Here is a 13,200-nt window from a genome sequence, read left to right on the forward strand (position 1 = left end):
GTGAATTGTTTTTACTACTTTTTTTTTTTTTTTTTTTTTTTTTTACATAAAACTGTAAGCCTGTTTCCTATCTTTCCTGTAACTAGTGTTCCAGATACAGATTTGCTGTATCCAGGACTGTATGTAAGCTTCTGAGCCCCCCAAGCCTTTCTGTGTTGGAGGGAAGCCTTCTAGCTTATCAGTGGGAGTGGAAAGCACTAGGTAACCTATCTACCACATAAGGAGTGGTTCTGGCCTAGAAATTGTAGTTATTGGCCATTTGGGCAATCTTTTCCATCTCTCTCAACTTTCTGATTTGAAAGCCTGCATTTGCACTTGTTTCTGTCCTGTAACTCGTCTAGTGTCGATACAGATTCTTAGTTTTAGCACTTAAATTTGCTTATTCATGTTCAGCACTTGTTCAGAACTTGTAAGCACTAAATAAGCTACTAATTACTATAGCACTCAATCTTCCTCATTACCTAAAGGAAAACAGTTTTTGTACTTACTTTTCTCACTTGCTTAGAGAAAAACATCTCTTGTACTAACTTTCCTCACTTATCTAGAGGAAAATAGTTTTTTATTCAGGTATGTACAAGGGTCAGCTCCCAGTGTTTTCTCTCTCTATCTGATGAATCTGGGCATCTTGAGGCAATGTAGAAACTGCCTCATGTACAAGGACAACCCTCTCCTCCTACCACCCAACACTACAACCTGTGAGAGATGCACTTATCTAGCCAAACTGGAGGTAAAGCAGTCTCCAATCAAGACTGAACTTGGCAGTCAAGAGGAGAAGGTAAACACTTGCACCACACCACACTCATCACATAGTCTCACTAAATCTACACCACCAAAATCCACACATAGTAACACAAAAACATTCACGGAGGCTCTCAATAATAATCTGTCTAACCAACAGAGACCTCCAAAGCAGAAATGCAAGCAACCTCCATTCCCCAACACAACCCAAATGACACATAGCCCACAGACTCAGTGTACCACTCAACCACAGCCAATAAGGCAAAACAATGTACCCAACACACTAGTCATAGGTGACTCTATAGTCAGGCACACTGATGTCCCACTCACCAGGCTAAACAAGGAGAAGGTTACTGTCAGCTGCCTGTCAGGTGCCAGGATCCGCCACATAACCCACACACTCAGGTCACTCGACAACAAGTACAAATATGACTCTGTCATTGTCCATGTTGGTGTGAATGACCTGAGATGTACCTCTCTGGACTACATGAAAAGAGACATGGAAGAGCTCTCCGATCTTGTAGCCCAAGCAGGTATGACCCTAGCCCTGAGTAACATTCTGCCATCGGCCAGAATGATACCGCAGTACAAGGACAAAATGATTGACTTCAACAATTGGCTAAGCTTCTGGTGTCATTCTAAAGGGATTCTTTATCTGTCTGCTTGGGATGACATGGTCGACAGACCATGATGCTTTGCCACAGATGGCCTGCACTTGTCACCCCTGGGATTCCGGATACTGGCTAAGGATTCTGCTGCCCCTATAGTGCCTTTCTTTTAGGCAAGGTTCAAATAACAAATTCACCACCGTAACAGGAACAGGCAAGCAAAATCTGAGGGTAATGCTACTCAATGCTAGAAGTCTAAATCTCAAAATGCACTCACTCGAGGCACTCCTTAAAATGGAGACTATCGATATCTGTGCAGTGACTGACACCTGGTTCAAGACTCCAGAGAGCACCCCTGCACCACCAGGCTATAACTCATACCACACTATTCAGCCATGTAACCTGGACTGAAACACCAAAGGCAGAGGTGTGTCCATATTCATTAAGGATATCCACACCTCCAGGCTAGTTGCTCAGCATAATGCATCCGAGGTTATCCAAGTGCAACTAACTCTGGGCAAAACTGCAATCCAAATTGTAGCTTGCTACAGATCCCCCACCATGCCCCAGGATTCCCACTCCTCTTTTCTAGATGTACTGGAAAATATTAGGGTTCAGCCAAACACCCTAATAATGGGCGACTTCAACTACCCCACCATTAACTGGGAAAATTACTCATGTACCAACTCCTTAGCTCAATGCTTTCTGGAATAAACTCCAATGCCCTGGATCAACTTATCCACACCCCCACCAGGGGCAACAATATCCTAGACCTAGTCATTACCAACATGAGTGACCAGTGTTCCACACCTGAAGTCAACTACTCGTTGGTCCGATCCGACCATAAGCTAATCACCCTTGATATCCACAACCCGCCCCCACCCCCCATTAAGGAAACTAGAGTAAAAAATTTATCCAAAGCCAACTTCATGCTTAAGACAGAAGTGATGAACTTCATGACACCCATGCAGATGGACAATACAGTTACATCTGCTGAATTCTACACAAATATACTCTATAAGCACTTAAACAAGTGCATGGATTGTGCTATCCCAAACAGAACCAAGAAGCTATCCTCCAAAAAAAAGGAAGACAATCTGGTGGTCCCCTGCCATAAACAAACTGTACAACAGAAGGAAGAAACTGTTGCAAAAGAGAGTAAAATCCCATGAGTGGAGGAGCTCACTGGTCAGCCTCAGTAAGAAGCTGAGATCCTTTATAAGATCCTCCAAACTAGCTAAGAAAACAAAATCGCCACTAATTCCAAGGAAAACCACAAAGCATTCTATAGCTATGTCAAGAATCTCAATGGCAACACCCAGATCTGCTCTGAGTTACAGCACAAAGGCACAAAAATTACAGAACCAACTGTTATTGCCAACATCCTGGCAGATAGGTCCAGTGCTAACTTTACCCCCCCTCTCACCACTTTACCCCCCTCTCATCCCCTAAAGGGCCCATATCTATACAGGAAGAATGCAGAGTCCCTGTAATCACAACTATGCAGGTAAAAGCTGCACTCTCTAAAGCCAAAAACACAGCATCCATGGGACCGGACAACATCCCAGGCTGTATTTTTCACGAACTTCAGAACAAACTGGCTCCCCACTTAAGCACTATGTTCAATAATAGCCTCACATCAGGCTTTGTGCCCACTGAATGGTGCACAGCAACAGTTATCCCACTCCACAAAGGGGGAGCCACCACTGATCCCGGGAACTATCGACCTATTAGCCTGACGAGCCTGGTCTGCAAGGCCATGGAACATATCATCATGGAACTTATAAACAAAGACAGTGGTAACCTCCAAACTCTGGATCCCACCCAGTTCGGGTTTGTGAAAGGCAGATCATGCCTCCTAAATCTGATCGACTTCTTTAAGGCAGTCACCAAAGCCGTAGATGAAGGTATGGTGGTTCACGCAGCCTATCTTGACCTCGCCAAGGCTTTCAACACCATCCCCTATTCTGGAATTATAGCTAAACTAGGTATAAATCCCTACATCACAAGATGGGTTGCCAACTGGCGCACTGACAGAACCCACACTGTAAAAGTTGCAGACTCCAAATCTGACCTCAAAGCAGTGACAAGTGGAGAACTACAGGGTTCCGTCCAGGGATCTCTCCTGTTTGGTATCTACTTCTCTAAGTACAGGCTAACACAGAAGGCCTCTGGCTAACGAAGTTCTCAGATGACTGCAATAGTCAAGTCCCCAAATGATGTGGACATCCTACAGAAGGGCCTCGCTGAGACAGATGCCTGGTGTCAAGAGCCATGGCCTTAAGCTCAATGCCAAAAAGTGCAGTGTCATCACTTTTTGTAAAAACTCTGTACCCATGAACTACTACATAGGCAGCAATTTACTTAACACCGAATGCGTGGACAGCAGTCTCTCCTTTGATAGTCACATCACCACAGTAGTCAGGAAGTCCTTCGACGTGGCACACCTCATCATAAAAGGGTTTTCATCCAGGAAAAAAGAGGTCATTGTTCCCCTCTTCTCGACACTCATTAGACCCATTATAGAGTACAACGCCCCTTTTGGAATGTACCTCACAAGACATCTGCAGCAGCTGGAAAGGCCACAGAAGTACCTCACAAAGAGGATTACTGGCCTCAAACAAATGCCCTACACTGACCGCCTCAAAAAACTCCAGCTTTACTCTGTAGCATATCACCTCCACTGAGGTGATCTCTGCCTAACATATAAAGCTATGTCAAACCCAGAGCTGTTGGACATGCTACATCTAAAGAAATCCCAATCCCTCCAAGCTACACGCTCTAGGGACCCAAACCTTGTCACCACAATAAACAGGACATGTTGGAGGGATAGATTCCTGTCCCAGAGACTTCCCATACTCTGGAACAGGCTACCCATTTATGTCAAGCAAAGTTCTTCATTAGCACTCTTCAAGAAAAATCTTGATGAGTGGATGGGAAATAGGAAATACACCCCGGGGATCACTTCTGTGTCTCTGCTCGACAGTGGCACAGGAAAATAACTTTCTTGGGTGGTGTAAGCCAGGGAACCTTGTTGGCTAGGCTTATGTAGGCCCTTGGGCCGATAGCCTTGTACCTACCTATGAACCTATGTTTCAGATAAGTGATATTATTAGCTACTGAGGTATTCCTGTGGATACTTTGGTCAGTGCAACCGAGTTCTTACACTTTAAATGTTGGAATAATGCCTTGGAGGATAGTAGTCATGGTGATACAGATTCTCAGATGGCAAGGTATGATCCAGATGGAGAAGCCAGAGGGATAAAAAGCTCAGGCTAAGAGGGAGTAAGTACCAGACATAATTAATCTTTATTTATTTATTGACACTTTGTTGACTGGGTTAGACCCATTAAGCCATTGACCTCATTTTATGGTAGACATGAGGTGATATTCATATTGACCAGGGGTCATATGGCCAGGGCACCAGGGCCTACCCTGTGGGTTTATGGATGCTGTGGAAAAGAAGATGTGATGAACTGTTATATGATAATATAGGAATGATGAAGATGTGTTGGTTGTAATAAAAAAATGGTTGTGCAGAAAACGATGGGCAATAGAATGGAATATGTTAAATTTGGATATTTTTCCGTTAAACCCCTACCACTTGCCGCTGGTCTGGTCTTCGCTAAAAACTTGTAAGATGTCTGTTGCACTAATTACATATTTACATTACAGAACTTCTCAAAAGTACAGCGTGTAGTTTCTAAGGTTTTAACACGATTGTAATAACCTAGGATATTTCTTTTTACTATTTCAAAGTCACTCACAAACATCAACATTTTTGAAAGGGATTGTTTATATATGTATGTTTCATGGGTCAAAATGCATTTTTACAATCATTGCAGCTAACAACAGGGAAAATCAACAGGCTGTGTAAGAATCTGCCCTAGAACGGTCATACAGAGGAAACATTTATCGCATTCAAGTAGCCTCTTTTGCATAGAGAAGATGTACGTCAAAAGGTAAATGACATTTGGAAGCCAATACCTGTCCATACCGTGGCAGTGTTTGGATTCTACAATACAAATTGAGGTTTAATTCTTCACCATTTGGACTTTTAGAATTTATAATACAAACTGAAGCCTACAGTAACTGAAATATGGCGCGTTCTGTGCTGCCTGCGTTATCTGTTTAACCTGTTTATGCACATAATGTCCATGGATCACAGCCTTGTCTTTTACATTTTCTCCTTTTTCCAACTATTCTAACATAACTATTGTTTAATTTCTTGTTTTTTTCTTCAACTAAAATACAGCCTACATTGCTACTACAGTGTACTTCACCTGAAGCAAGTACGCGCCAAGTGGTAGGGGTTTAACGGAAAAGTACCTAAATTTGTGAAATTGACCATGAGAAACACTAAAAATATTGTAAAATGTTATAAATATTGTAGAACTGTAAGTAGAATAGAAGGGATGTGATGTATTAAGATATATAAACAAAGCATCCCGTACACTGTTTAGTAAGTGAGTTGGGATCATTTATATTCAACTAAACTAACATCAACTCAAGCAGATGCGTTCTCAGTTTAACACCTCATCTGAAGAATGGAACATTCAGCAGTGCAGTACCTCCGTTATGCTGCACTGCTTTGTCAGCATTGGAAAACAATCCAAATACCTGGTATAGGAATACAACTCACATTCTTCTGATCTTACAGCACTAAAGGTGAGGGTGCTGCCTGCTGAGCCATTGACAATGACATAATTTTCACCGTTCCAACGTATTGTTCTTATTTTAGGTTCATAGGTTCACAGGAAGTTACTAGGCTAGTGGCCCTAGAGCCCTTACAAGCCTAGCCATGTTAATCCCAAGTTGCCTCAATTATCGTTTGTTAGATGGACATAATTCGCAGAGTGCATCTGTGATAAATACCAAGTCCCCCTTGTCCATGAGGGACATGAGTGTCACCCCTGGGGTGAATTTGTGGTCTCCCATCCATTTGTCCAGTTGCACTTGAATAGAGTCAGTGAGGAGCATTGCTTCATGTGAACTGGAAGTTTATTCCAGTGGAGCCGTAATCTCTGGGAGATATATCAGTCTCTCCAGCATGTTCTGTTAATGTCACAGGCTAGGTTAATATCCCTAAAGCAAATGACTCTTGTGCCATTTGACTTGCGGATGCGCAGAATATCCATTATGGTGAGGTCAGAGACTGCCCTGTAGGCCAGGCACATATCATTAAGTAGACAATTATGAGCTGCCTACTGATCACATGACTGGGTTACTTAAGTTTTGATTTCCCGAAGGAAGTCTTTGTTACAGGGTAGTGCTGTGGCACAGCAGGTAACACTGCCACCTCACAAGAGATTCTTCAGTTCTCAGCTGGGATGCCTTTTGTGTAACCTTCACATGTCCTCCCTGTGTCCACATGGATTGTCTATGGATGTTACAGTTTCCTCCCACCTTCCAAAAAGATGCAGTAGGTGAACTGTCCTTAAATTGCCTGTAGGTGTACATGTGTGAAACTGTATATTCTGTGAGAGACTGGCACCCTGTTCAAAACAGGTTTCAATGGTCACTGACTGCTAATACAGGCTCCTGCATCCCCAAAAGACTGTAAAGGATGAAGTGGGTTATTGGAGACTGGATGGATTGTACTCTTCACTGTGAAATAAGGTAACCTACATTTAACAATTATGTAAGCAGCAGTATTAAATAATAGTTGATATCTATAAGTTACAGCACTACGAAATGGAGAATAAATAGGGAAGTAGAAGCTGGGTTACTGTCACTGTAATACGGAAGAGTTAATGATAAACAGTACAACTATGTGATAAGTATATATAAATAACAGTCATTTTCTGTGAGGCTTTGAAGATCTGGGAAGCTTGTGTTTTTTTTTTCTTTCCAAATACTTTCAAGCTTCCACTTCTGACAGGATATTGTTGTAATGCATTACCTTGTAGTGTGTGTCACACTTGAGGTATTCAGCATTCCATTAGGAATTTACAAAGGAAGGCTCAATAGACAACTCTCTCTAGCCGAGTGAAATGTCCTACACCACTACATTGTACGTTGTGTGATAAATCATATTTGACTAGTATTTCCAGATAACTATAAACAATATGTGAACCTTTATTTAGCATAATTCCAATAGTGTAGAAAAGTAATCAAGAACAATGGCCAGTTAACTACAAAGTTAGCCCATAAATATGCTGCCAGGTCACCCATGTTAGTGTGTTACAAATACATAGATTAACATATAATTTCCAGCAGCCATCATCTACAGTACCACCACGTTACACATATTTCCCCAACAGAACTGAAGATACCCACATATGCCAACAAAACTCTCTTCTGCTTCAAACCTGCGTTTTAGCTGGCATCCACAAAATAACGCTGTCTCTTGCTTACCAGATTCCTTATTCTCTCTAATATTATACATAAAGCAATAGTGCAGCATTCAAGGGTGTGGATGAAGCAGAACAACAAGGTCCAGTATGTACTGGCGACACCATCTCACAATACTTTATATGACCTACCAGATAATGCACAGAATGTGATATAGATACAGCAGGGATATGTTCTTACATAAAGTGAAACATCCTGGGAGGGGGCTATACCACTCAGTGAATCGTAAACTCTGTGAATGGCATCTGTGTGATCCCAACTTCTTGAAGGAATGATTTACAGATCAACTCTACTCCAGGAATGTAGCTGCACCAGACTTTATTTCACCTTTATAATTCATTTCATATTTTATTACATACATCCATTTTACACACACACACACACACACACACACATAACATTCACGCTGAAGAGCTTTAGTACTCTGTGTACAGCAAGCATAAACTTTAAGAGCTGCTTGCTAGAAATGTAGCAAGCAGTTTGCTACAGTTTAAAATGAGAACATTTTTTTTTGCTCTTCAAGTCATCATCATTATCATCATCATCATCATCATCAAAGGCACTCTCCTACCTTCTTTGGCAGTCATGACTGACTGTCACAGGTCTTCTCACACAAAATCCATCCATCTCTCTGCTGGGCATTCCTGGTTTCTCTTCCCTTCTTCCTGTCTGTCCCAAATCTTCCTCACCAGATCTTCTGCTTTCCTGCACATGTGTCTGAACCACCATAATCCATTCTCTTTAACCTTCTCTGCAAACAGAGCTACTTGGGCTTCTGCTCTGATGTCATAATTACTTTGTCTGTTCCACAGTGTGCATCTTACCACCCATCTCAGGAACTTCATCTCTCTCTCACCTCTAGTTTCCTCCACTGTTCTGCTTATTCTGCTCGGGTTTCTCTACCATACAGTAGTGCTGGTCACACCACTGTTTTGTCCACTATACTTTTCAGCTCCTTTGGCATTATTATGTTGTACACTACCCATGAGAATCAGTATCAGTTGGATGTAGCCCCTCTGCTTTTTGCTTTGACTTCCTCATTCAGACCTACCTTCTCCTCCCAGACACCTGATGTTGTTAAGCTGTTCTACTATTTTCCCTTCTATCTCAATTTTCATCTCCTCCTGTTTTCACCCATTTGCTGCTATTACAAGTGTCTGTACTCTGTTTCATCCAATGTACCTTTAGTGTTGCATTCCATTTCCCTATCATTTGCCAATGTTCTTGTTCAGAGTTTGTCTGTAATGCCACATCATCAGCATACACCAGCTTTGTTGATGTGTCCCCTCTGACTGGTTTGCTAATGTAGTCTATCAACAGTATGAACAGTAGTGGGCTCAGAGCTGAACCTTGATGCACACTCATTCCCACTGGGTACTTCTCTGTGAGTCTAAACATTGTATGTATCTGGGTCATCAGGTCTTTGTACATAGCCTACACTAATTACACCAATATTTCTAAGGCTTTGAATCACCAAAGGACTGCCCAAATCAGCTTTCTTGGGATCTTGTCATATGTAGGGTGGCACATTGGTGCAGCAGTTAATGTTGTCACCTCACGCCAACAGGTTCTCCAGTTCAACTCTCAGCTGGGGTGCCTTCTGTGCAGACTCTGTATATCTTCTCTGCATTTGTGTGGGTTTCCTCTGGGTGCTCCAGTTTTCTTCCACATTCCAAAGGCATGCATCTGGAGTGTTTCTCCCTGGGGCTCCACTGAAAATATGCTCTGTCCTAGTCAGACTTTCCCATTCATCAAATGTTAAATAAATAAATACATTTCTTCCAAATCTAGGAATGCCCAGATGGACTCTTTCCTCATCTCTAGTTTCTTCACCACTATCTGTGTTATTGGCACCTCCAAGATGGCTGCATATTAAGTAACATATTTACTTCAACCCTCACAGTGTGAAAACAGAAACTCAGTAAGCAGAGCCAGTGAATATGTCTTTTACGGTAAATTTCAGTAACTGGCTAGTAAGTGCACTACCTCAATACTAGCAAAAAAGAAATTCAGAGAACCTGAAAGAAAACAAATCATAAAAGATGAGTAGAAAACACTGGCTGGGAAGAATCCTGCAGCTCTTCAGCAAAAAGCAGTTCAATCTCCAGCTTTAGTGCAAGACATGGCTTCCAGTAATCTAGAGGAAAAATAAGTCATATGTGCTCAGAGCTGAGGTGATTAAAATAAATGAAACACTGAAAGTGTATATCAACTCAAATAACAAAAGGCTGGAAAATGGAAGAAGCTTTAAACAGATATTCAGATGAGCTGACAAAACTGCATAAATCAGAGTCTGAAATGAAGAAAAGGCTGGCTGAGTATGAGACTGCTCAAGAAGAGAGGTTCCAAAAAAAATGGTAGAGTTAGAGGACAGAGCATGTAGGAAAAACCTGAGATCTTCTGCTGTACCAGAGAAACTGGAAGGCACAGACTGTATGAATTTTATGAAAGCACAAATAAGAAACTGGATTGGTATTCCACAGCAGGAGTTGTTAATTGAAATGGCATATCTCATGCATGCTCCATGAGAAAGCAACCCAGACCTTTAATAGTAAAGATGCAATCCTACAAGACGCAAGAGCTGATTCTGACAGTAGAAGGGCAAAATACTAAAAATGGGAGACAGTAGAGCATTTGTGGAAAATGATTTCTCACTGCACACCAGGCGGAAGAGCAAACTTACTCCAGCAATCAGGGAATGTCGAGAAGCAGGTTGTGAGGTTCAAGCTGCTGTATCCAGCTAGTTTCAGAATATTTTTTCCTGTAGGATCAAAATCATTTTTTGATGCAGAACATGTTAAGGATGAAATACAAAAGTTTGTCCAACAAAAAGTGAACTATCAAACAGAAAACTATTCAGCTTCTTATTCTTCTGATAATAAAGCCCACTGACAATGTCAGTGAAACTTTCTCCGGTGTTCCAAATGAAAATACTTCAGAGGCAGAAAAAAAGCATAAGAGTTGACTAGAAGAACTAGGAGTATGTTGGAAATGAACCAGAGACTCTGTTTGGGAGATGGAGATCAACATGAAGAAAACCAGCAACTCAGAAACTGAAGAATAAATGTGGGATTACAAAGCGTATTACATTTGTGAAATATGAAGGAACAGGAAAACACAGAAATATTGCACTGTTTTGACTTTGTTAAACTTGTAGGGGAGTCCAAAACATATTGCCATTAATGTTTGGAAGAATATTTAGGAGGGGGATAAGAAGAAAAGAGCTAACTGTAAGTAAAACAAAATGTTATTCTTGACAGTATTTTTATAACACATGATATATACTGCATGCTATAAAGTAAGCTTTTTCAGGTTTTTTTTGTGTGCAATAGGGATACTAAAGTAAACAAGTGCCCCTATTTTTCCTTCTTTCTTTCTTTTTTCTTGTTCTGTTTTAAGAACTTTAGGCACTGCAATGTAAAAAGAGCATAACATAAGAAAAACTGATATGCTTCTTCTTACTTTTGCATAGGGGAATGGCTGGATTAAAGCCCTTGGCTTGATCTAATAACAAATTTAAAGGGGAAGCAAATACATAAAAAGAACACTGAATATAATGAAAAGTGTTCCTCTAGCAAATAAATGTTCACAGTTTAACAGTGTAGTGAAAAGCAACTGTATATCTGGTCCTCATGTTTCTATGTAGACAATGTGACAAGGGTCACGAGGGGGAAATAAAAACAGAATACTTTTTTTCTTTCAGAGGCTAGAAGATAATGTTTTCTGAAATAATTTAAGTACTTTTCTTCATCTAGGAGAGGACTAAAGATAAGACAAAAACAGACAGCACTTAGTTGAAGCAAACACACAGGCTGTACCATATGTCTTAGCATAGATAATCTTCATTACACCTTAATTCAAGCCTGTGATTGTGGCTGTCAATCTGAGACAACTGTTCCTATTAAGAGGGCTAAACGCCATTATTTGAAGATGTACATAGTTTTGTGTGTTAGTATTACATTAACAGGTTATGAGGTGTTTGGTGGATGTGTTTCTTTTTTGTTTGAGAGTTTTCATTGAAACAAAGTCTTGTAAGATGCGACATAAGTTCAAATGGATATGACAATAAACCACTGTATAAAAGATCAGCCTACTAAATATTATTGTATGCATATAATACAAAAGCTGAAACTACACAATTAAAAAAGCTGTTGTACATAACAGGTGGGAACAATAGCTTCTTATCATAATGACAACACCTTCCATGTTATCTCATAGATATATACAAAAAAGAAAGTGTAGTGAACTATATTAAAATGCAGAGTGCAAAGAGCTATGCTACAGGAGAGACATTTTTAAAAGAACTGAGTGTGTGAATTTGATAAGGAAAGGATTTCAGGATGGTTATTCACTGGAATATTTGGGACAAAGGAAAAGGGGAGTGCTTATACTAATTTTAGAGGAGCTCCAGTAGTGATAAAAGGGGTAAAAAAAGATAATAGTGGTCAATTTGTGGTAGTGAGGGGCTACTGGCAAGGGAGGAGAATTACACTGGCATGTATTTATATTCCACCTAAAATTGCTACAATGAAGCTTAAGAAAATTCTGGGAGAAATAATCAGCTTTTAGCAGGGAATTTGATTTGCAACAATGAGGATGTATATGAGGGACCCAGAAGGGAAAATTTAACAAAAGAGGGTAGATTTTTGAAGAAATTTATGAAAATATTTGGTACAGAAGATGTAAATTCAGTAGTTCGAGTTCAGAGAAAATGTACATATTATTCCCCAAGGTACAAAGACTGGGTTAGGCTAGACAGAAATTATATTTTACAGGAGCATGTGCATTTAATTGAAAGTTTTGATGCATCCAATAACTATAGCAGATCATGCACCAATAATAACCAAAATATAAATGCAAGGTAATGAAATAAAAATGAGACACTGGCACTTCCCCACCTATCTTTTAAAAATGAAAGATTTAAAATGAAAGATTTAACGAATGGGTAGTGGAAATATTCAGGAGTTATTAAGGAAGAAAGAAATTGCTTCTGAAAATAAAGCTAGAGAGTGGGATAAAATTAAAGTGGAGTTTAAAAATGTGGTGGAAATAAATGAAAAAGGGATATGGTTAAGAAGTAATAAAAATTATTTAGAGGGACTGACAAAGGTTAAAGTATTGCAGAACAGGGGGAATCTCATAGGACAAGAAAAAGTGAAATTGCAGTGTGTTAAAGAGAAAATAAGGGACTTACTTGATAATATACATGAGTTTAGAAACACTGCTGATAAGCAACCGTTTTTGATAACAACTTTAGAGCACAAAAAACTTTTAGAACAATGGGTCAGGCAACAGAAAGTAGGAAGGGTTGTTGCCAGACTTAGGGAGCCTATAGCAAGGAAAATAACCAGAGCTCCTGTACAGGTAGTAGAAATATTTTGGAAATTTTATAAAAATCTGTATAAAGCAAAGAATTGTGGAAAGAAAGAACAAATGGAAATGTTTATGGAAGAATTAAGGTATCAGAGGTAGACGAGGCTTAATTGCTAACAGGAAAGTA

The sequence above is a fragment of the Protopterus annectens genome, chromosome 6.part0 (genome assembly GCF_019279795.1).
Source record: "Protopterus annectens isolate FY-2018-M chromosome 6.part0, PAN1.0, whole genome shotgun sequence".
In the NCBI taxonomy this organism is placed as follows: domain Eukaryota; kingdom Metazoa; phylum Chordata; order Ceratodontiformes; family Protopteridae; genus Protopterus; species Protopterus annectens.